The 26044-nt window shown below is 31.6% G+C and overlaps 1 long non-coding RNA gene across 1 annotated transcript; it reads left to right on the forward strand.

Annotated features, from left to right (window-relative positions):
* Positions 1–446: 446 nt before the first annotated feature.
* On the forward strand, positions 447–2662 carry LOC112744035 (uncharacterized). Its single transcript, XR_003172591.3, has 2 exons — positions 447–1035; positions 2368–2662. It is a non-coding gene; the product is annotated as an uncharacterized lncRNA (long non-coding RNA).
* The last annotated feature ends 23382 nt before the right edge of the window (positions 2663–26044 follow it).

Here is a 26044-nt window from a genome sequence, read left to right on the forward strand (position 1 = left end):
AATAGCGTTTAATTTTTATTATAACATCCAATCAATTACTTTATTTCACCCATGTAAACATAATTGTTTATGACATAATATGTGGAGAAAGTAATAAAAATTTCTCAAAAAAAAAAAAATTTTCAATTGATGACCATGTCGAGTCTTTACCATTAATTTACAAATAAAGAGTTAATTAATCTTTACTATACTTAATTAAATATCAATATAAGTATTTTTTAAAAATTCTTATATAGATATGACTTTAATTTTAATATACTAATATTGTATATCCATTTTTTTTATATAACTATCCAAGTAGTTAATACAAAAAATAATTATTTTTTATAACGTGATATTATATAATTAAATATACATATAAAATTATGTTATATTTATAATATATTAAAATTAAATTTATATAAATATACACAAATACGAATCCCTATTTAATAGTTAATCTTTAATTTGTGTTCAAAGATATTGGGAGGAAAAAAAAAGTTGTTGTGGTGTAGAGAAACGTGTTGAATTGACACATAGTAGTTCTTATATTCTGCCTCAACCACAATTTCCCCTATCATATATAAATAAACCACTACACGAGTAATACTTAATAAGAGGAGAATCTTCACACTTACTCATTATTATTCCACATCCACAAATCATAATCTATCTATCTATCAATGGCTTTGAATAATAAGAGCAATAATCCCAAAAAGAGAAGTGGTTCTTCTTGTTCTTGTTCAAAGAACAACATAGCTGATGCAGCATCATGGTGCTTGGCTTTTGTATTGGTGTCTCTCATATTGATGTGCATGTTCATCAGGGACACTGCCTCCTCCAATAACATGGCTGTGATCAATAATGTGGTGTGTGATGAAATCTATGTGGTTGGAGAAGGAGAGACACTGCACACAATCGGTGACAAGTGTTCAGACCCATTCATTGTGGAAAACAACCCTCACATCCATGATCCTGATGATGTGTATCCAGGCCTTGTTATCAAGATTACACCTTCTCCTCACAACAATATACCTAACTAAAAACCACCAGCAGGTATTCTACCTATTACGTTAATTTCCAAATAATTGTACAACTTAATTATTTTTTTAAGCTTTCAAAATACTTATTATTTGGATTTTTTTATTATAAAATAAAAAATTAAAATTTATTTCCAAAAAAAATTATTACAACTTTAATTTTCAAGATCTAACTTTTTTTTTTGGGGGACAAATTCGCCGCACCAGACGAACTTTATAAGATTCAATAAATTCACCGCTCCCACAATACTGAGAAAAACTTAGGAATTTGAAGTTTGTCGGGAGTGCAATCTCTTCCACAAAATAAGAAAGTTGGATCTCAAAAATTAAAATTTTAATACTCTTTTTTTTGAAAAATAGAATTTTGAATTTACAATAAAAAAATCTCTTATTATTTCTACTATATCCACGACGAACACCGTTTTATCTTTTACAAATATAAAATTAATTTTATTTTGTAAGTAATGTTAGGAAATTAATTTCTTTTCAATCAGTATCAGCTATTTTTTAAATTATTTTATTTATTTTAAATTTTAAATTCTAAAATAATAAATTTTAATTTAAATCTTAAACTTTAAATCACAAATTTAAATTTTAAAATTAATTAATATTAAATAACAAAAATTGATTCTTTATATTTTTTCTTATTGAGTTTATAAATTTTTCAGCATTTTAAAATTTCATTAATAAAAATAGTAGTCTACTATTCTTATTATAATAATAGAGGAATACTAGAGGATTAGCATCATTTATTATTTTTGGTCAACAGTATTAAAAATTTAAAAATATGTTGTTAAATTATTAGCTAGATTAGAAGAATTAAATTAATGATTAAAAATAATAAACAAAACTAATAAATTCTACTGGTTCTTGAACATTTTTCATAATAATAATAATATAACTTTTTAAGATGAAGAAAGAAGGGAGGATATATATATATATATATATATATATATATATATATATATATATATATATATATATATATATATATATATATATATACTATTAATTATATTAATGAAATTTTACTTTAATTTTTACTATAGAAATAGAAATTTTGTGTATTTAGATAATTATTTTCCGTAATTGGAGAAATGTGTTTTTTTTTTTTTCCTTTAGAAACATAAGTAATTATTAGGCGAACTTCAAGGATGAATACATTTTTTCTTAAATTTTATTTTATAAATATTTACATTTGTAAGATCTTTATAGTAGTGATTTGATTTTTTTTTTTTTTTTTTTTTTTGTGGTGACTTTACCAATTTTGTTGTGACTATAGCATAGATGTGATTAATACATGTAAGTGAATATCTATATATATGTACTTAATATATAATAAATGCAGGAACACAAGAAAGAGTACTTGCATATGTACGGACATCCGTGTCTCAAATGGAAGATTAGAACTGATGTTGTCTCTCTTTATTTTTCGGAAGGGTCGAGGTTGCTTAAAATATCAACTAAGTGTGTTGTGTAGATATAAGTCTAGTTTATATGTACCGTTACATGCAGCTTCTTCGCAATAGCAAGCGCACACAGAAAAAATACCAAACGTTTTAGAGGGTAGTTTCGGTTTTATTTGCTTCTTGTATATGCTACTAAACATACATAATGGAAAAAGAAAATTCCCCTCCTAATAATGATCTTATTAGTCCTTCGTAATCATGCATGCATAATCGTATGTACGAATAGATTTGATTTTTCTGATGGACTTTATAGTTTTGTGAAACTTTTAATTGAGTTCTTATAATTCAAAAATTTGTATTAATTTTTTATAAAAAATATTATGTGTAAATTAAAATCAATCATTATATATTTATGTATAAATATATATTATTTAATTTATTTTTAATATATATTTTATACCAGTAACTAATTTTAGTAGCTAATTTTAGTATATATTTAGTATTGTTGAATTTTTAATTTATACTAGATAAATATGTTTAGTTATTAATTTTTTGAAAAAAACATGATGCTAAAATATTTGTTTCTAGAACATTTCTCAATTCTTCATACATTAAATATAAAAATGAATATTTAAAAATATTTCATATTTTATAATAAAAAAACATTTAGCAAAGACATAAAGACCTAGAAACCAACATTGTAATTAAATAATAATAATAATAATAATAATAATAATAATAATAATAATAATAATAATAATAATAATAATATAACTTGATAAAATTTTAAAAATCAATATTGTCATATCAACATTTAATAAAATAAGAGTTTTGAACCCCAAAACCAAAATTCACCACCTAAAAACTTATTTAAGCTAATAGCAAATAATTAATTATAAATTATTTTAGAACAGATTAAATAAATAAACTCTGAAAACATACATGCAACTTTGTATATAATTTTTCACAACTAAATACTAATTTGAATGGGAAAAAGAGGAAAAGGAGATTCACAAATTAATATATTTTGATTTATTATTGAAGATTAGTAGTAGTCTTTGAGAAGTTCCATTTATCAATGTTTGAGAGATGGTTTCATACTTTCATATGAAAAATTTGTTCCATGGATGATAGTTAAATATTATTCTTGTCTTTTGATATGAAATTTGGGTTGAAGGAAGGATGTAAAGGCTGAGTTTAGTAGAGAAACTCAGAGATAAAGATTAAAAAATAGAGAGAGTCTGAGAACAAATTAAGTCTTTGTATTGTGTTTGATATAAAATGTATTGAATTATATGTTTGATTTAAGATAAATATAAAAATTGAAAGGCTGATTTAAAATTTGAAAAATTAAAGAAAGTATTTTTAGAAAGTAATGTTATTAAAATTTCAGTCTTTAATCTCAAAAATTTCAGTCTCTTCTTGTTTCTATTTTTTGAAAAAACTAAAATTTTAATTATAATTTCTAACCACTAAATACAATACTAAATTTCAGTCTTCCAATTTTAATTCTAAAACAAATACTACCTAATATCACACCTAAAATTGACCTAGGTATGTTCTAATGCTAAAAATCAAAATAAGAAATGCTGTTTGTGCAAACACCCAAATAGAAGCTTCCAAAAGCTTTCACTGTCGACCAATGAGAATCATTCTCATGATAGCTACCACCATGAAGCTTCTCAGCACTCAATTAACAATTTAACATGTATATCATCGTTCAAGCAATATGAATATTACATTAATTCATTTTTTTAATAAATTTTGATGTTTGTCTTGTAAAACTTTATGGCAGATCTCAGTTTCTCATCTTGATTCTTATCACTATTTTTTAATTTTGAAAAGGAAAGATGGAAGCTTGATTAGACTCCTTTGTAACTATCTACATTAATTTATGTGAATTTATCGTTCATTTTTTAAATTCAGAATAATCTTGTATAAAGTTCAATATTTGTTGATGGATATTCTTCTGAATTCAACTAGAACAAAACATGATTGATGAATTTTTGGTTTCATTGAGCATCGTTATAGCCATATATGACAAAGAATGAACAAATTGAAAATCACAAGACTACTAAATTTCTCTTCTACCATTCAAGTTGCAAATACTAATTGTATATTCAATCTTATTCAACTCTTTCGAGTATGATTGACAACTTGATTCGCAGCGAATCATATTAAAAGTGGAATGAGTTAAGTTACGGGTTTAAGTCTAATCTAACTTGTACCCTTGATATATTATAGTATGTAATTAAAAATTATTATACATATATAACAAAATTGATGAAAATTGAATTCATATCTTTTTATTTTTGTAATTTTAATAAGAATTTTATTATAATTTTATTATTTTTAATTTTAATATGGATTTAATTTTATATTTTTTGTTTTATTAGTATATTTATAAATTATGGAATTATTAAATATTATGTTTGATTGAAAAAATTAATTTGCTGTAGATTAAATTGAATAGAGTTAAAAGTAAAATTTTAGAATATAAATAGAATTAAAATCGAATAAACTAAAATTTAATTTAAAAAAAAATTTATAAATAGAATTAGGATGGAATCTAAGCTCGATCCTACGTTATTCATGGTCAGTCTTATCTACCACATTTACAGTTTCACACTGCGTCCACTATTCACAGCGTCCGGAGCTCTGCCATCCACAATTCACTACGTTTAGAGCTAAGTATAAAAATAAATATAAAAATATAAAAAAATATAAATATACTAGATATGTTTCTGTCTTGTTATAGTTGATGAGATTGTTATGCATGCTGGATTGTTGATGGGATCCTTATAAATTTATGTTTCCCTTCTGTTATTGATGCAGTGTTTATATACACATGACATGAACTCATGCCTTTGACACTTACAAATGGAATATGTATGCTATATGATACCGGTGCCCAATTGCCCATGCATTAAACACGTGTTCTAGATAGTAATAGTGTCATAGTGATGTGTTATTTTTAACTGTCAAACAGTTTCAAATTTATACGTATCAATACAATAAAAATATGGATAAATTAAAACACAATTAACAATACTAAAAAATCAAGAGAGTATCAATAAAAAATAGCTAAATATCTCTGGATGAATCTAAAATTTTTACGTAAATGATATTTATGTTAGATATTAAGATATTTCTTTTCTTTGTAAATTGGATGGTTCTGAATTAGCCACCAAAGAGAATAGAGAGTAAAAAATCGGACTTAATTTCTGCTCCGTGATCTCCAGAACATTTTTTGGAACATATTACTTAAAAGCTGATAAAACAGCAATTAATAACAAATACTGTAAATAAAAAAAATTAAACTAATTAAGATAATTATAAATTAATTATATTGTTTACTATTTGGTTGGTCATCTCTTAGTTCCATATACTTTTTCAAACACAATATATAGATTATATTTTTCATATTAATAATTAATTTTTATTTTTTTAAATACATATCATATCAATGATTTTATTAAATTATTCTTATACTTTAATAAAAATAAAAATAAATTTTATTTAATTTTTACAAAAACACTTAAATATTTTTTTTTTTTGGTATTGGACAAAAATAACTCTAATTCTTTAATTTAATCAAAATTCAATTAACTTTAGTTTTATAATTTTAAATTTGAATCAATTTAAAAATCAAAACCAAAATACATTTTATTATTTATATACACTAAAAAATTGCTTTGTTTATCATAAACCTTAATCTAATTTCTCCTATCCCCTTCATTCCAAAAAAAAATATATCTAAAAGATTATTCTTCTTCTTTGTATATTAATTTACTGATAAATAGGGGTGCACAAGACCCGGTCTGGCCCGAAGACCCGGACCGGACCCGATGACTTCGGGGCTAATTTGGCCCGGCTTCGTTATGGCCCGGTCAGACCCGAGGTTTTAATAGATGGCCCCGGTTATTTATTAAATCGGGTTCGGGCCAAGCCTCGGGTCACCCGGCCCAGCCCGTTGGACCCGTGTAGTTGTTTGCTACTTAATATTTTGTTGTTATTGGTTGGTATGACACTATAAATTATTATTATTATGTTAATCTTGTGTTGGTTGTTAAGTTTGTTTTAATTGTCTTTTGAACTTTGAATGTTTAATGTGTAATTGATATAATTATTATTATGAAACTTTAAATTATTATTATGCGAATGTTGCATTGTTATGGAATAATTATTTTTAAAAATTTAGAGGTTCAAAAAATATAGAATCTAATTTTTGGTGATATCGTGATAAAGTTGATCAAGACCCGGGCTTCACCCAGTCTAGACCCGGCTTAAATGTGGCCCGAAAGTAACACGATTTCATCGGGTTTAGGGTCGGGTAAGGGTCTCATAAATAGACCCGGTCATTATTTAGGGTCGGGTTCGGGTCACGGCGAACCCGACTTCACCCGGCCCCATGTGCACCCCTACTGATAAAGAATAACCTCACCCCTAATTTCTATCGGACAACAGCAGTCTATCTTCAGTTCCTCATCCTCTCCCTTTCTCGTCGACTCTGCCATTGTCCTTCCTCGCCTGATCTATTCTGCCGCGGTGCGTCGATCCAAATCAGGCTCTCAGGACGCCTCATACTTTTTGTCGTCGTGTTGGCTCTAGAATTAGACGTGTATTGTGCAACGACAGGATGCATGAATGAAGTGTTATTTCTTACCTCCAGATAAGTAGAATCAGTTGTATTGTAATTGCAATTCTACCTAAACACTTTGGGACGAAAACATAATAGTTATATGTATGAGTAGAAATTTATAAATATTGTTTTTTTTGTGAGTTGGGCTTTCGGTAATTCTGACTTAGATATTTTAGTAGTTGAGTTAGCATATTTTTCTTTATTTATAATTGATAAGAGGTGTTTATTGTATTTGTCAATTTGAACTTTAAAATAGAATTTAATATTAGAATTGATCCAAAAACTAAATCTGAAATAAATGACAATTTACTCCTGGAAAAAAAAAAAGCAGTTTACTATAAAATCTGTTTTAATTTTATTTAGTTATTGATAGGAGTTACTTAAAAAATGATTAAAACATAAAGAAAATTTATGTTTAGATTAAGTGAAGTTAATGTTATTTATTCTAACATTACAGAGAGATTGTGTAGTCGTGCAAACTATATTGAAGATTTCACGTTGTTTAAATAGTTGTTAATTAAAGTAACATTCTTTTTTTTTTGGTCATTAGTAACAAATGTTTTATAAATACTATTTTGTTGCTGCAAGACAATCCATTATCAATATAATGAACCTCCAACCCAAGAAATAGACTCAATATAGAGGACCCTGCCTTAACTCCATTGAATTCCACGGGTTTAATAGCTACCATCAACCACCAAATAAATATTCTTTGAACAATCCAAGAACATCATCACCATTTTAATTCACTTTTAAAGGATGGCAAAACAAGTTAAATTCGTTGGGCTAACCCGCCGAACCCGATAAAAAAGATGGGACGGACTAGGATTTGGAACCCGTTAAATTAAAAAAATCCGTTAAACTTGTATCGCCAAATTGGCAGGTTTTGGCGTCGAGCCAAATATTTTTATTTTTATTATTAAATAAAAAAGTGATTACTACTATAAAATTAATAATTATATAATTTTTAAATATATGCTCAAATTATAATTTCATATATATGCTCTATTTATATGACTTACTTTTTAAAATAAAGATGGTTCTATTGACAAATATTATTTTGAACAATTTTATTGAAATTAAAAATAAAAAAATAGTAAAAAAATTTATATTATAATTCATTAATTTGACTATTTTTTATTTGTATTTAATTTTTTAATTATTATTTTTTGTTAATTTTAATGAATTTTATTTTACAAAAAAAAGTCAAGCGGCTAGTCTGTCGGCCCGCCAATCCGCCATAGAGTGAAAAGGACTAGCATTTTGAACCCACCTTAGTTGGCGGGGCAGCCCGCCCCGTTTATGGTGCGGGCCTAGTCGGGGAGGAGCGAGTTGGGGTGGGCCGGCCCGCTTAGCCACCCCTTAAGTACAACAACTATAGAAACCACAACGAAACATTCTTACCATCAGGAACTGATCTTCAGTACTAGAAATGCTTTAGTGTTTATCTTCTCCCATACATGCATTGGCTGCATCAAGCTCCTAGATTGGAAACCATAACTTCAGCTATTTGGGGATCTAACTTTTTGGAAACTCTGTTTGAAACGTTGGGATAAAAGCCATCACCGTATACATCACCGTCGATGCCTTTTGTACCTGACTCAGTCGAATGTCCCCAAACCCATTTGAAATCATCTCCATCACTCGCTACATTCTCCTCGACGACCCCTTCATCCTGGAATGGTGTATACATCGAATTGTTACAATATTTATCCGGATCTTCCTCTAATAACGACACCTAAAGAATGGCGATGAGATGGAGGTTGCAACTTCCTCACTGCCACGGTCGAAGCAACATTCTGGTCTTCTTCAACAGAGCTGAGGGTTAGGGAAGTTAGGGCTTTTGCTTCAATGGAAACTGCCAAAAACACTTGCAAAATCTTTATCTTTCTAGGTTCAAAAAATATAGCCTCATGGCCATTTAAAAAATAAGATCTCTTACAAAAATATCTGCTGGGCCAACCCACCCAATCTCAATGATAACGCCAGTCAAGATATTGGATAACAAATGTAAAATATAAAAAATAACTTCTTCAATTATTATATAATTTGTGGCAACACTTATAATACACAGAAACTACAGGGATCAATTACAATTACATTATTAACCCAAAAATTTGTTGCAGAATGTGTCAGCATAGTACAGGCGTTTGAGATGCCTCATTTAATAAGGCGCTTCCTAAAACTCATCAAAGAACAAGGCATCCTAAACGCCTTATTTAAACAGGCGCAGGTTAAAACTCACCATATGATACCTCCGAACTACCTATGCACACTATCTGCTCACAATATTCTATAGAATTTTCTTACTTTAACTTATATATATCACACTTTCTATCACACCTTCTATTTACCTACACCACAACTATATATCTCATTAACAAAAAAAACATATAAGCTAGTAGCTAGTTTAGAAAAAGTAAGGTGTGCTAGATCCAACATAAATTCTTGCCCGGTCCTCAATAGATTTAGGTATTTAAAATAGATAATTCAGTAAAATATTAAAATTAGATCTGATTATACGAAAATTCGCTTGACCAATATACATATCTATATAAAAAGATATTTTCATAAATATTTTTAAAAAATACCTCTAACTTTTTCAAATTAAAAGTATAGATACATAATTTTTTATTTATTAAAAAAAATCAAATACCTCTCCATAAAATTTACCAAACCTATCCTAAGTGATATCAAGCCTAAGGTTGATGAAAAGCTCATCAATGGACATGAAATTTTTTTTTGGGGGTTGTATAACGGGGCTAAAAGCCCAAAATTACAGGTACAATGGATCGGGGCTAACAAATCCGGATCCATTGATCAATGGATATGAATATATGGATATAAATCATATAATAGAAAACAGAAAGGGGGGGGGGGGGGGGGGGGGCTAAGGGACATGGTAACACTTCTAGTTCTGATAAAGATTGACTCATAAAAAATTGGGCCACCCATATACTAAGTTAAGTGATCCATTTATTTCTACTGATTTTTATTGCCATATTCTTGAAATAGATCCACTCCCCCTGACCCAAAAACATTAGCTTCACTCCTCTTTTCATATGTATATCTTAATAAAAAAACAAATCAACATCTTCATAAATAAAATGTAAAGAAATCCTAGCTAAGCTTTGGATTTTTCCACAGCACAACTATAAGGTTTTTTTACCCATCGCAAAATGTCTCTCATCAATTGGGGGAATAAAGAGAAAAAAATATAAAAATAAAAAGAAAGTGCGTGCAATATCCACAAAATGATGATATTTTGCAGTTTTCTTTTCTTTTCAATCTATTTTTCTTTCCTATTCTCCAAAGTCCAATCTAAATATTTATTATTAGCTCATTGGTCATTGGATATCTGAGTTAGCTTTTGATTTCTTCTAATTTGTCTAGTACATATGAACTTTGCAATATATTTTGATATCTATAACTAAAGATACATCTAATAATAAGATACAAAAATAATGTGAAATTCCATCAATTATGAAAAATTACAATTAAAACCAACTCAAGCTCAAATTTCATAAAAATATGTATAGTGTTAATTAAGTGCAAAAGTAGAGACCTTAGAGACTAAGTGTGAACATTCATCAATGTATCAAAATATTATTTTTCAATGAAGACTTTTTCTTTAAAAAATAAAATAAAAATCATAAGCTTTTTTTTTCTAAAATTAATATTAGTTATACACAAAAAATAATTATCTTGTACCTTAATATTATATATCTATATATAATGAAAGAACATAGCTAAAACATAATTAAATAGAAAAAAATTTATCGTCTCTTAATTAAGTATTGAGAGTTAATTCTTAAGATAAATATTCTTGTGAAAAGAAAAAAAAAAGACAAGAATATAAGAAGTGTAAATTAAAGCTATTGTCCTTTTTCTTTCAACACACTTATCAATTTATACTATTAATTTTTCAGTTGTATTCCTACATGATGGTAATTAATTTATATGTTAGTAATTTTTTTATGTCTATTGTCTTCCAAGTTGTCTAATGTTGTTAGATAACACCTCTAGAATATAATTAGCAATCCTTCCAACCACGATTTTCTATTTATTCGTTTGACCTAATTTTGTTCATTAGTGATCTTAGTTTGTTGTTAATTTAGAGAATTGGAGTGTAATTATTAGAAAGTATGATTTTAAAATTTGATTTTTTTATACAAGAAAAAATTGAAAAATGACTTTAAAAAAAATATTTAAGAAATGATTCCTTTTAAAATCCTATTTTTTTATGTATTGTGATTTATAAAAATATATGCAATTAACTTCTTGGCTTTTCAGCTATTTAAAAAAAAAAAAATTGTTGGGTTTGGGATAGTGATGTTAGGCTTATTACCTCAAAAAGTGCAACTCCAAAAGCAACATGTATGTGTAAAAATTGTAGAACCCAATCATTTTGTATCTTGATCCACAACAAAATCTCAGATCCACCACTTACAAGTCAGAAAATCTTAGCCTAACAATTGTATCTGGAAAATAAGAGTTCCACTAACATAAAATAGGAAGAAACTATTTGTTCATGCTCACTTATTTTATAAAAAGGGCATTATTTCTACTCCAATTAATATATAAGTAGCCAAGTTCTTATCCAAAAACTACTTTTATTATAAGTAGTTGGGTTCAACTAGATGAATGTGTGATACACCATTAATAGTTTATTACTATACGATCAAATCATTTATTTATATGAAATTGGGGTCTTTCTTTTGCATATAAAATTGCACTCTCCTCTTTTACTGGGTTTAGGTTTATTTAATTTACACTTTCAGCCAAAAAAAGTTAGTGGCTGGTTATTAATTAGTGGAGCTAATTTCAAACAATTTGAATTATTAATTAATTAAGAAGCATCAAACTTTTTGATAATATACATGTTTTAGAAGTAGCCTTTTTATTTTTCCTTCCTTAAAGGAAATGGACAACAAGAGTTTAATTTAGGTTTAAAAAATATGACTAAGATTTCTTTTTAATATATTAGATTCATCAAACTTTAAACTTATTTTATCTTAACTAATGCACTAAAAGAGTTGCCTGATAAAAACAAATGTTCTTCCACACAAACTAACAAAGTTAGGTTGAAAGCAAGAACCACACAAAATTAAAAGAACTGCAAAGAATATAATTCAGATCATAGGTCCATTAGGCTTCAATAGGTAATCTTGAACCTTGAAAAGCTAAGTAGCAATTAACAAAACCAAAATACACAGGATTTGATTTTTCTCACCAAAGTATTGAAAAAGAAAGGGAATTATCAACAATAGAAAGTAATATGTTAGTCACTAAAAATAAATATGGTTCTGGATGAGTATGACATGTCCAACTGGAAAATTATCTTCTTTCCTATAAGTTTTAAGACAACAATCGATATAACTTTTTAAAATGTATGTATATCATTCATTTGGTTTAAATTTATTTAAATTTATTGGTTGACATGAGACTATTTTTAAATTAAGTATTGAATAGACTCAACTCAAACTTAACCGAAAAAAATTAAGTGAGTTTTTTGGTGGTCAAGTACCCCGTGACTAACGATGACTAGGTGTTGACCATCCAATCTGAACTTGACACTTGGCATAGATGTTTAGAAGAGGATCTTTTAACCAACTTCCTAATTACTATGTTGATTGTGTTAGTTGATTAAAGTGCTGAGGTTGGTGAAAAAAGAATGGACGACTACGTTAAAGAGATTTACAAAAGGGTTGAGGGAATGGAAGCTGGAGAAGATAGAGAAGGATGGGAGAAAACGAAAGTGGAGAAGTTGTTGAAGAAGAGGTCAAGGTAGAGAAGAGAGAGGAAAGAGGAGCGAAAAGAAGGGATGAGTTTGGTAAAAAGGTTTTGGGAGAGGTTAAGGTGGGTGAGAGAGGTGTAGAGGGAGAGAATGGAGGGGAGGGGGGACATGAGAAAGTTATCATCGAGGGAGAGGGGGAGAGAGAAGGCAGATCAGAAGTCAAACAGAGAAAGGAAAAGGGACTAGAGAGAAAAAGGGGAATGGTGTGGGATATGTTGGGATAGGTGACAGAGGTCCAATTGTGTTAAGGAACAGAATCAGTTAGGCTATTAGGATTGTTTAAAATCTATTAATTGAGTTAGTTGCCATTCAAGAATTTAAGAATGTATCTTGCTAGTTATGCGGAGTGAACTATAGCTATATATATCAATTGTACCTTAACTTGTATAGTAACCAAAAGGCTGATAGCAATAATACATAATTCTATTTTACCATTCATTTCTCAAGGTTTCTCTTAAATCTTCTCTGCTTTCTAACTCACACAGTGAACCTTCTAGGGTTTTGTTATGGTATCAAGAGTCGTTTTTTTACTCACCTATCACCATAGAAAGTTTTCTATTTGATTCATCAAACTAGAGGTCATTCTCACCCATTACAAAAAAATTGAATGAAAACAATTATTCCACATAGAGGTATCAAGTATTGTTCACTATGGGTGACATGAGTATCCGAACCCGCAGGTACCCATCCCACCCCTACCCGGTTGGGGCGGGTTTAAACCTGACTCGGAGCGGGGCGGGTTTCAATCGAGATGGGTAGTTGAGCGGGGCGGGGAAGGGTCGGGTTCAGGGTGAATCCATCCCCAGAGTGCATATATATATGTGTGCGTGTGTATATATAATTTTAAGAATTAGGGTTTCCTAATCCCTCATATCCTCATCGCCGCTCACCTTCAGAAACCCAACGCTCAACCAAAGACACCTCTTCTCCAAAGACCATAGCCAAGCCCAGCTGCGCCACTCGCCATCGCAATTCATCACCGTCGCTGCGCCAGATCCTCACCGCCGCTCACCTTCAGTTGCCAACCCTCAACCAAAATCACCTCTTCTTCAAAAACCACAGCCAAACTCAGCTGCGCCACTCACCATCACAGCTGAACCCCTCGCCGAGCCGCCGTAACTGCATTGCTAAACCCCTCGCCAAGTGAACCCATCGTTGAGTCGTCATCGCTGCACTGTCAAGCCCGTCGCCGTCCCTGCAGTTTCTCTTTCCTCTAACTGTTGCAGCTTCCTAGTAAGTTCTCCCTTACCCTTTGTCTCTCTCTCATGTTATGAATATGTGAAAAAATCTACACTTTATAGTGAATTTGTGAATCTGAATGTTTGAATTTACATGTGTGAGTTTGTGAATCTGAATGTATGAATCTAAATGTGTGAATTTGTGAATCATAATGTTTGAATTTGTATTTTTGTTTATATATGTACTATTACATGTATATCGTTCTTCTCTATTCTTATATGAGAACATTATTACATCTCCATTGTTAGGTAAATTTTCTTCAACGTGAGAGCTTGTATGTTACACTTGGTTATAATAATGCTTATGTTAATCTTCATAGCTTTGTATCTTGCATTGAAGTTGAGGGTGATTTTTGTAAGTTGGAATGTTCTCTTTCTCAATTATATTAGATATTAACTAAGATTGGTTTTTATTGGATTAGACATTATGTGACTGAACGTGGATTGGAGCCTAAATTCTTAATTAGGGAAGGAAATGATTTGCACCATCCTTGAAGGATATGAAAAGACAATATCTCAAGTTAAAATCATGTATATCTTTCTTCTTAAATAGCTTATATGTAGTTTTGTTGCAGAGCATGAGGCTCGTGTATTTTTATTCTTCATCTTGATTATATAACTTTGATTTTGGTCTAATCTTAGAGTGAATTTGAAATTTGCATTGACTATAATCCATTATCTCATTTAGTGCATTTTTAATTCTTTAGTGACAACTTTTTTGCATAATCCATTGTCTCATTTCTTTTTTGAATTTGTATTGGCTATAAAAAATAAAATTGATTATCTCTTTTTGATTTTCAGATTTGACTTTTGACCTTCAAACCTTTAATGATGATGAAGATGTGGAAAGTGATCAAGAATAAGGATTGAAGACTCTTTTATATTTAATGATGCAATTTTTTTTATTATGGTGTTAAATTTGTAGTGATCAAACATTAACTTTTTTTAATTTCAAGTTATTTGACATTGTATGAATCTTATGTTGTATTTTAATTTATGTATGAATTTTAAGTTTTTATCTTAATTTATATATGAATATATAAAAATTAAAATATTATTTAATTTTTATAGGTGCGGGTAAGGGCGAGGCGAGTACTCGCCGGGGAGGGTTAGGGTAAAGCAGTCTACTACTCGTGGATAGAGTGGGGTAGGTAGTAGTGGAGTGAAAGGAGGGTGGACGGTTTTGAGTATGCAAAAATTCATCCCTACCCGCCCTACTGCCACCCCTATTTCTCACAATTCAGAACCTGGGAATAGAAGATCATTTAGATGCAACAAAAAATTTACTCATTTATACAACTGATGAAGATAGAAAAGTTGAAAAAGAATTAGAATCCTTCAGACATGGCGTTTACAGGATCTTACTCTCTCTACACGGATTGTGGCATTCATGACTACCTGATGGCTAGGATTATTGTTGGTCTAGAATTTCTCAATAGAAAATCATGTCATAGTATAGTCCTAAACCGACAATTAATACCTCGATTAAATTTTGATATGGTTGTCACAAGTTTAACCCCAATAAAAAGTAATCGAGAGTATTAGTCTCGGGTCATCCTCAAGAGAATGGGCAAACATGTGCATCAAGATTGGTTAGAATTCCGGGATTGAGAGTCATAAACAAGAATTTAAACTACTAAAGTTTAGCATGCAAGAAATTTAAAGTGCAAGAAACTAAATCAAAGCAATTAAAGCAATGTATGAGTAAGTTCAATCTAACAAGGTAACATATAAATCTACGTCTATTCTAGAGCTAAGTAAACAACTAAACTAACTATAACAAGAATCAAGTAATTCGGATTTTTGGGTTTCAAGTATGAATTATAAAAAGGACTCTTGGCTAAGGCATAGGAATTGGGATCACCATCCTTATCTAATAACCATATATTGACAATTATGAGGAACCAAGCCCATTAAGTCTACTTCTACAAGTGAAATATGTCAAATAGGCTTGATCAACTTCAACTCATAAGTCCTAATCCATCTACTAATTGGCTTAGTAGTAGATTAGTATCAATGGGTATCATTTTGACCAACAAGGATTCTCAAATCACCAATTCAATTAGACCCAATGACTCAAGGTCACCCAATCTCCTTAGCCTAGGCCAAGAGTATAGAAAACTACTCCATAATCAAAAGAAACATTTCATCAAATACATGGTAGGCACTAACTAAAGACATATTTAAATTGCAAAATTGATTGGAAATTACAATTACCCACTAACAATTATCAATAGAAAATAAATCAAATAACACTATCAATCATAGAAAATATCAATGCACTAATAGAAATTCAAAATCAATAAAGTTCATAAAATGAGAAGAAAAGGGAAAATAACAAGAAAACACAATTCCAACACAAGATCTAAACAAAATTATAACTAGAGAACTAAGATTAAGTAATTGAAACTAGAATTAACAAGACCCAATTCAGAAATTCACAAAGGATGATCAAAACAAACTAAACCTAGAGAGAAGTAAGAGTTTCTCTCTCTAGAAAACAAGAACAAAAGCTAGATAAAATTGCGTGTATGATTGAGTATCCCCTTCTCCCATCAATTCCTGGGTCTTTTCCATTCAAAATCAAGTTGGATTTGGGCCTGGATTCTCTCAGAAATCGCCAGCCACGTTTTCCATTTGTAATAGCCAGAAAAAATAAATAAATAGATAAGCCGGTGGGACCCACTCCTAGATTTTTATTTTCTTCTTTCTCTAACCCTAGTCACACTCTCTCACTCACCTCCCACCGCCACACACACTCTCACTCGCCTCACACTCTCTTCTCCACAGCACACACACCTAGACTCCACGAAAAAAGAAAGAAAAGGGAAAGAGAGAATAGGGGAGACCGCAAGAAGCGAAGGGAGGAAGGAGGGAGCTCTCCACACCAAGCCACCACGCGAAGGGAGAGAGAGAGAGCCACGCCTTGTCACTGCCGGCCTGGAGCTCGCCATTCGTGTCCCATCACGTCGCCGCCAGCTGCGTCCAGCTCGCTGCCGTCGCGTCGCCATCAAAGGTCAGAACCGAGAGATGCATCCGAGAGAGGGGACGAGCGCGAGAGACGAGACGAGAAAGGACAGCTGCCGCGCCTTGTCTCCGTCGCTGCTGAGCTTCAACTGCCGCCTTGCCAAGTCGCCGTCGCCATTGTTGAGAGAGAAGAGAGAGCTCGAAGAGAGAGAAACAGAACGTGCGAGAGGAGCCATCGTGAATAGAGGGCTGTTTCGTCACCGGTCGCCGTTCGGGTGAACCTTGGTTGCTAATGGAGCTGTTGGTGCCGCTGGAGCTGAACCGTTCCTGACAATAACCCAAACTATCGCAGCTCCACCTTGTCGTTGCCCTAATCCAAATTCTGCGCTCATTCATTCCATTCTACGTCAATCCTCCAATTTTGACACTCCCGATTCGGTATCTTCGGTCCCTTGGGACCAAGTTGTGAGTAGGCTTTACATTTATAATTGTTTGACTGTGCATCTATAATTATTTTGACATATATCTATTATGATCTTTGAATTATACTCACTATATTTGTCTAGAACGGTTTTAAAATGATTAGAATAATTGATTTATTAAAATTAAATAATTCATTTTTTATGAAGTTTATACTTTCGGAACTATACATGAGACCATATATATTTTTGATGAAGTCTTGCATTATTTTAAATTGTTTGATCTTATTTGAATATCTGTTTTTGAGACCATATATATTTTTGATAAAGATTTGCATTATTCTAAAATGTTTGAGTTTACTTGAATATCTGTTTTTGAAGCATTGAAGTATTTGTTGGTATTCACTTAGTTTAAAGATTGTGAAATATATTTGAAATGTGTTTTGATTAAAAAAAAGTATGATTGGAAAGGATTCTGATGAGAAAGTATAATATGATTTGATTTGATTCGATACCTTATATATTGGAAAGATCAAAGATTTATTGTATTTGAAATTATATGTTTTGAATTGGTTTGGGAGGCTCGTATTAGAAAACCGTAGTTAACGGCAGTTATGACGTTAACTTAGATGCATCTAACTCAGACCCCAGCTAGCAGGGGTGTTGCTAGCCTAACGTGTAGGCCACACGTTAGATCTGTTATTCTGTTAGGACACACGAGAGGAAAGGGCTACCCATTGAGGTGAAGCCGCCCAAGTGTGGACTTTTGATTTGATTTCTATATGAGAACTCCCTTATTGATTCACTTATTATTATCAATTATTATTTTCTGATTAAAATTATTTTAATATGATGTTTATATGGTCTCATGTCGATTATAGATGTATTGTCTAGTCACTGAGTTGCAAAACTCACCCCGTTTTTTTTCTAAAAACATTTTTCAGGAACAATTACTTGTCTATGTGAGACTCTTTATTCAAGATGTAACGATCTGCAATGAGTACTTATTCGTTGACGAGTTCTTAGATGTATATATGCTCCATATAACACAGGCAGGGTCCAACCATTTTTAATTATTTTAATTTTTGTTAAAAATGTATAACTATTTATTTTAGAACTTGTAAAATATTTGTAACTTTCTTATTCAATTTATATTTAAGTATATAAGGCTTGCTATAGGATTATTTTCCTGAGCGCCGGTCATGGCTCATTTTGGGCTGTGACAAATTGGTATCAGAGCTTAGGTTTAATCTGTGTAATATGGAGCAAGTGTCCTATGGTAGAATCACAATTATATAAATAGAAGCGCACCTATTTGTACAAATTGTGGCACTATCAAAGGCCTATAGGAATGTCATCTTTGTCCTTTATGTCGTTGTTGTCTTCTGGTTGTTGTTATCCTGCGACTTCTGCCGCTTCTTGCCACTCTTTTCCTCTTCTTTGTATCCAGCCTTTTGTTCTATTTGGCAACTTTTCTTGAACTTGCTTTTTCAAAGATTTTAGTTTTGGTTCCCGTTTGCGACTCTTTTATCTTTTAGTTAGTTCTACTCTTCCTCACTTTTGTGAATATTTGCTTTAATCTTCCCTATGATTCTCGATTTCAAGATTTCATTCTTGATCTAGAATATTTGATATGTTCTTGCTGTGAATTATTATTTGATTCCTTTTGTAAAACTGTATTCGGATTTGTGGATTGTGAATTTGTTTAGCCGTTGAATTGAGATGCTTTCTTTTGGATTTAGATAAACGAGGAGTTTGTTCTTCTTTTCTGGATGATCTTTGAAGCTTACATAATTTTGAACCACTCGTGATTCTTTCTTTCAATACAATAATTGAATTGCTATTTGGTTGCTCAATGAGAAGAAATACACAATGAACATTTGAACGGAGTGTTATTCTTGTTTCTTTTTGGATTGGAATTGTGATTTTCTTTGCTTTGGTGTGGCAAAATTTTTGGATGATCTATTAGCTGAATTGAAGATCTTTTTGATCTGAAAGTTTGGTTGAGTTCTTTTAATTTGATGATCTTGTTCTATTACAGTACTGTATTATTGAACATGGCATTTTTTTTCCACTGAACGCTTGCTTTTTGTCGGTGATTGGATGATGAATTCTGTTGTTGCCTAGATCCAAAGAAACCGAGAACTCCTTACCCTTGCTTCTCCCCTGAAACTTCTATTCTTCAACTATTCTTATCATTATTATGTAGAGGGATTTAGCTTAAGTTTTGCTTGGTTCACAATGCTTTTGGGAGGTTGAGATTTGTAGATCGAAGATATTGAAAATAATTTTCTGTTATTTTGGACATGGACGACTAGATATCTAATTCTTTAAAACAGAACAAATTCTCTACTTTTACTTGTTTTTAGATTCAATTATAAATTATAAATCGTGCATGTAAATCAAAATGTAGTTATATTCTATGCAGCATTGTAGCCTGGTTGATGAGCATGATGTATACAGTGGAATGTGGATTGAATCTAGTTTCCTAAAACAGTTTTTCCAACTCTTCTTTCCTTTTTGGTCATTCCAACCTACTGTGCTAGCAGCAGTTGAATTAAATCTCGTTGGTTTGCCGTGTAGTCTTGTCATGTCTTGGGTGCATCCTAGTGATATGCTTTTGCACTTGTCTGGTTCATTTGTTTAATTTTTGATTTTTTGATTTTTTGATTTTTTTAAATTTGCTACTTTGTGTTGTTTCCTTTGTTATTCTCTCATGCTTGGAAATTGGTTTTTGTTTCTCTTTTTCTTAGGAACCAATTGAAAGGTTTGGGATTGCACCAAGACTATTTTCAAGATTCCGAGATTGATATGTCCTTGTTATATTATCCTTTTTCTTTCTACCCCTTTAAATATTATAAAAATAACTTGATTATATAGTCGTTTCACTTTTTTTTATGACCTGCAATGCTTTTCATTGATTGCAACAATTTAAAATTTTGGATCAGAAGATATGATTTGAAAAAAAAAAAAAAGAAAAGCTCTTCAAAAATAATACAGGCTCATGATCTAGATTAAACTTGTCTTCTCTATTGAATTTTTCTGCCATATTTATTTTCTAGCATTAATGGTTGGTACAAAGTTCAATTTAAACCTGTTCTCTTGCAGCGCTATGTTTGTTGAGATGGTTGAGTAACATTGTCCATGTAATCGAGTTAGCTACATAGATGTGGAATTGGTGACTTTTACCTGGAGTTTGAATGCCCTAGATCTTTTCTTTCGTCTCTTCTATTTTCTTTCCATATATTTAATATGAACATGTCAATTCCTGTTCCTTTGCAGTGTTGTCTTCCAATCGATACTTTTGATTACCATACTCATATATGGTGACTTCTAACTTGGTACAGCAGTTTGTGTTTTGTTCTTAATGATTTTGACCGTTAGCTTTGAGAATTGTGATAGGCCCAACCTGTTGTTCCCCCATCCTAGTTGTTGACACACTTTCAAGATAGGAGAGTAAGTGTTTAATGAGCACTTATTGGTCGTCGTTTACCACATATGCTGACTGTATCATATATACTCAATTTTGCTTTTTATCGCATTTTACTTTTGACCGAGCACATAGAAGTTATTGGAATTGATCACATGAATGGTATAGTTGTTTATGCTTCCAGCTATCTCTGACCGAAATCACATGGTGCATCGGTTGTGGGGGATTATCAAGGATAAGAGGATTTGATTTTAGTTTTAACTTTTTGATGGTGTTTTCTCTTTGGATGAGGTATTGGAATTAAATCGCAAACATGTTTTTGTGCAGTTAAACGACCGAGTGTATTGGAGATTTAACTTCGGGGGTTCAAGAGCAAGATTTTGTCTACACATATTTTGTTTCCAACTCAACTTTGTCTTTGTTCTCACTTTGTGTTTTTGTTTGATCTAGTCTTACGTCAGTTTGACAAGTTGTTTCTTTCACTTATCTTCGTCTTTCTCTATACGTGTTTGCCATAATTGGTCACACTAACCATAATTGGAGATTTTTGCTTGAACGCTGTGAGGGGTTTGAATTATGTTAAAATTGTTATGAATTGTTGTGCTGGCCTTAAACTGTTCTTGCATGTGAAGTATTGAAGGACCTCTTCTTGGATGGTTTAACTAAGATTTTGTACTTAAATGAGTTGAATGTACATGTAAATTTTGGCATAAAGGACAACAAGAAGATAAATAGTATCTTGTCATGTTTTATACTATCTATATATTATTTATAGTCAAGTAATTTCTATTTTTTTTATATTAGTATGCTTAATAACTAAAGCCATGATAATAAGAATAATAATAATTTCCAAGAGACTTAGTCAGAGATTTCTAAATTAGAAAAAGAGAGCAGGTTAGTTTCTATGACAGTTAATGTTTTTATTTCTATGACTAATTGATTATGTATTCTAAAATGTGGTGTCAAACCTTGAATTTACTGTTTTACTTTGCTTTTCTGTTATTATTTCTATCTTGTTGTTTATGGTTTTGATTTATGAATGTTGTGGATATTCCATTTAGGTTATAAGAGTGTTTCCCTTCGTTTTCTTGCTTGTGATGCTATTGTTTCTTCTTATTATTATTATTATTATTATTTTTGTAACTTTCTTTACCTTAATGTTCCAATTTTGATCTATACATAATATAGACTTTAAGCTTTGTATCTTCTTTCTCTTCTTTGATACAAAAAAAAATTGTGTCCTTTCAAGTTAGAAATAAATTAGAAGTGATCTTTGTATGTATTTGTTTATCTAGGCCATGTTTCCTAACTAATTAATAAGTTTTGATATTAGAAAGGTATTTTCAAAAAAATAAATAAATAAATAAATAAAAATTCCAAAGTACTTCTTGACGGGAAAACTTTCATGATGAATGAAAACTGTTTTGATCTTAGTAGAAAATTTATACCAAAATTTGCAAATTTATCTTTATCATATGATTTTCATGAAGCATGGATATATGATTTGAGTCTTAGATTAGCTATTTAAAGGTATTTATCTCTTTAACTAGAAGAAATATGCTGCATTGTGTGGTTATGTTGTAATTAGTTGAACTTCTATAGTAATTGATAAGCAAGTTATCATAACAATGTTTCAAGTCCGAGAAAGATCATCATTAAAATGATTTTGTTTTGTCACCAGTATATTCATCTTGTTTCCCTTTAATTCCATGATTGTCATAACTCTTTTTCTTATAATCATTACTCTTGAAAATTTTTTTTTCTTTCATTCTAATGCATATCATTGTTTTCCTAAACTCTTGTAATAGCATTTCGTCTAGTCTTGTTTTGTATAATATTTGTACACATTATTAAACTTATGGTTTCAAAATGTGATTGTATTTATTTCGATTGAAGTTGTCACCTTATTGCTTTTTCTCTAATTCCTAACCTTGTTATTCGTTGTATCAATGTCTAATTCTATGAAAGATGTGTAAATCTGTGTAGCTTGTACTGCTCACGCGATATTACATAGTATATTGGTTTGAAATTCAGGGACCGAATTTCTAAAGGAGGGAAAAATGTAATAGCCAGAAAAAAAAATAAATAGATAAGCCGGTGGGACCCACTCCTAGATTTTTATTTTCTTCTTTCTCTAACCCTAGTCACACTCTCTCACTCACCTCCCACCGCCACACACACTCTCACTTGCCTCACACTCTCTTCCCCACAGCACACACACCTAGACTCCACGGAAAAAGAAAGAAAGAAAAGGGAAAGAGAGAATAGGGGAGACCGCAAGAAGCGAAGGGAGGAAGGAGGGAGCTGTCCACACCAAGCCACCACGCGAGGGGAGAGAGAGAGAGCCACGCCTTGTCACTGCCGGCCTGGAGCTCGCCGTTCGTGTCCCATCACGTCGCCGCCAGCTGCGTCCAGCTCGCTGCCGTCGCGTCGCCATCAGAGGCCAGAACCGAGAGATGCGTCCGAGAGAGGGGACGAGCGCGAGAGACGAGACGAGAAAGGACAGCTGCCGCGCCTTGTCTCCGTCGCTGCTGAGCTTCAACTGCCGCCTTGCCAAGTCGCCGTCGCCATTGTTGAGAGAGAAGAGAGAGCTCGAAGAGAGAGAAACAGAACGTGCGAGAGGAGCCATCGTGAATAGAGGGCTGTTTCGTCACCGGTCGCCGTTTGGGTGAACCTTGGTTGCTAATGGAGCTGTTGGTGCCGCTGGAGCTGAACCGTTCCTGACAATAACCCAAACTATCGCAGCTCCACCTTGTCGTTGCCCTAATCCAAATTCTGCGCTCATTCATTCCATTCTACGTCAATCCTCCAATTTTGACACTCCCGATTCGGTATCTTCGGTCCCTTGGGACCAAGTTGTGAGTAGGCTTTACATTTATAATTGTTTGACTGTGCATCTATAATTATTTTGACATATATCTATTATGATCTTTGAATTATACTCACTATATTTGTCTAGAACGGTTTTAAAATGATTAGAATAATTGATTTATTAAAATTAAATAATTCATTTTTTATGAAGTTTATACTTTCGGAACTATACATGAGACCATATATATTTTTGATGAAGTCTTGCATTATTTTAAATTGTTTGATCTTATTTGAATATCTGTTTTTGAGACCATATATATTTTTGATAAAGTTTTGCATTATTCTAAAATGTTTGAGTTTACTTGAATATCTGTTTTTGAAGCATTGAAGTATTTGTTGGTATTCACTTAGTTTAAAGATTGTGAAATATATTTGAAATGTGTTTTGATTAAAAAAAAGTATGATTGGAAAGGATTCTGATGAGAAAGTATAATATGATTTGATTTGATTCGATACCTTATATATTGGAAAGATCAAAGATTTATTGTATTTGAAATTATATGTTTTGAATTGGTTTGGGAGGCTCGTATTAGAAAACCGTAGTTAACGGCGGTTATGACGTTAACTTAGATGCATCTAACTCAGACCCCAGCTAGCAGGGGTGTTGCTAGCCTAACGTGTAGGCCACACGTTAGATCTGTTATTCTGTTAGGACACACGAGAGGAAAGGGCTACCCATTGAGGTGAAGCCGCCCAAGTGTGGACTTTTGATTTGATTTCTGTATGAGAACTCCCTTATTGATTCACTTATTATTATCAATTATTATTTTCTAATTAAAATTATTTTAATATGATGTTTATATGGTCTCATGTCGATTATAGATGTATTGTCTAGTCACTGAGTTGCAAAACTCACCCCGTTTTTTTTCTAAAAACATTTTTCAGGAACAATTACTTGTCTATGTGAGACTCTTTATTCAAGATGTAACGATCTGCAATGAGTACTTATTCGTTGACGAGTTCTTAGATGTATATATGCTCCATATAACACAGGCAGGGTCCAACCATTTTTAATTATTTTAATTTTTGTTAAAAATGTATAACTATTTATTTTAGAACTTGTAAAATATTTGTAACTTTCTTATTCAATTTATATTTAAGTATATAAGGCTTGCTATAGGATTATTTTCCTGAGCGCCGGTCATGGCTCATTTTGGGCTGTGACACCATTAATGAGGTCAAGTGCTGGGCATCACGCGTGCGCGTCAAGTGAACTCCTCAGGCCACACGTACGCTTCAGGCAAGCGTGCGCGTCAGTCAATGCTGCACCAGGCCACGCGTACGCATCAGTCACATGTGCGCGTGGGCACCAACTTCGCCAAAGCTCTATTCTTCATGTTCCTTCCTCTTTTGCATACTTCCTTTCCATCTTCTAAGCCATTTCTGCCCTATAGATCCTAAATCCACTTAACAAACACATTACGACATCGAATGGTAATGGAAGAGGATTAAAATTTAGCGTTTTTAAGGTAAAAGAAGCATGTTTTAAACCATGAAGCACAATTAGAAAGGAAACACAAAAACATGCAATTTATATGAATAAGTGTGAAAAATATTGATAAAATCCACCAAATTCTACACAAGATAAATCCTAAAATTGGGGTTTATCACTACAACCTTAAAAAATAAGGTACTTTATTATCATTCGTTTCATGAAGTGTGAAATACTATTGAAGAATACCTTCAGGCAGTATCAGTATCAAGAATTCAAAGCTTGAAGTCTCAAATAAAATCTTGCAAGAAAACTGGCACTGTTAAAGAATATCTTTCCATAATTTCGAATATATGTTGATTCTTTTTTTTGTATTGAGGTATGAAGTTAGAGAGCATGATCATATATAAGCCATCATAAATGGTCTTTCTGAAGAATATACTGTCTACATAGGATATGTAATGTCCAAGATGGCTCTATTAAAGTCATTGAAGATGAGTATCTTCTCATATCTTTTGATATCTTGTGATGATATGTTGAATAGATTTAAAAATCCTGATATAGATATGTCAGTTGAACATCTTGCACAATCTTCTGGAAGCTTTGAGCGTGGAGGAGACTTCAGACGTGGACGTGGTGGTAGAAACACAAGAGATGGTGGCCGTTTTGGCTATGGAAACAACAAAACCATTTGCCAACTATGTAGCAGACATGGCCATGTTGTATGGCAGTGTTACTATCATTTTGATCCAGGGGCAGAGCTACCTATAAAGAAAGGGAGGCAATCGCCCTCTAATTTTAATTTTTTACATGTAAATTA

The sequence above is a fragment of the Arachis hypogaea genome, chromosome 14 (assembly GCF_003086295.3).
Source record: "Arachis hypogaea cultivar Tifrunner chromosome 14, arahy.Tifrunner.gnm2.J5K5, whole genome shotgun sequence".
Taxonomy (NCBI): domain Eukaryota; kingdom Viridiplantae; phylum Streptophyta; class Magnoliopsida; order Fabales; family Fabaceae; genus Arachis; species Arachis hypogaea.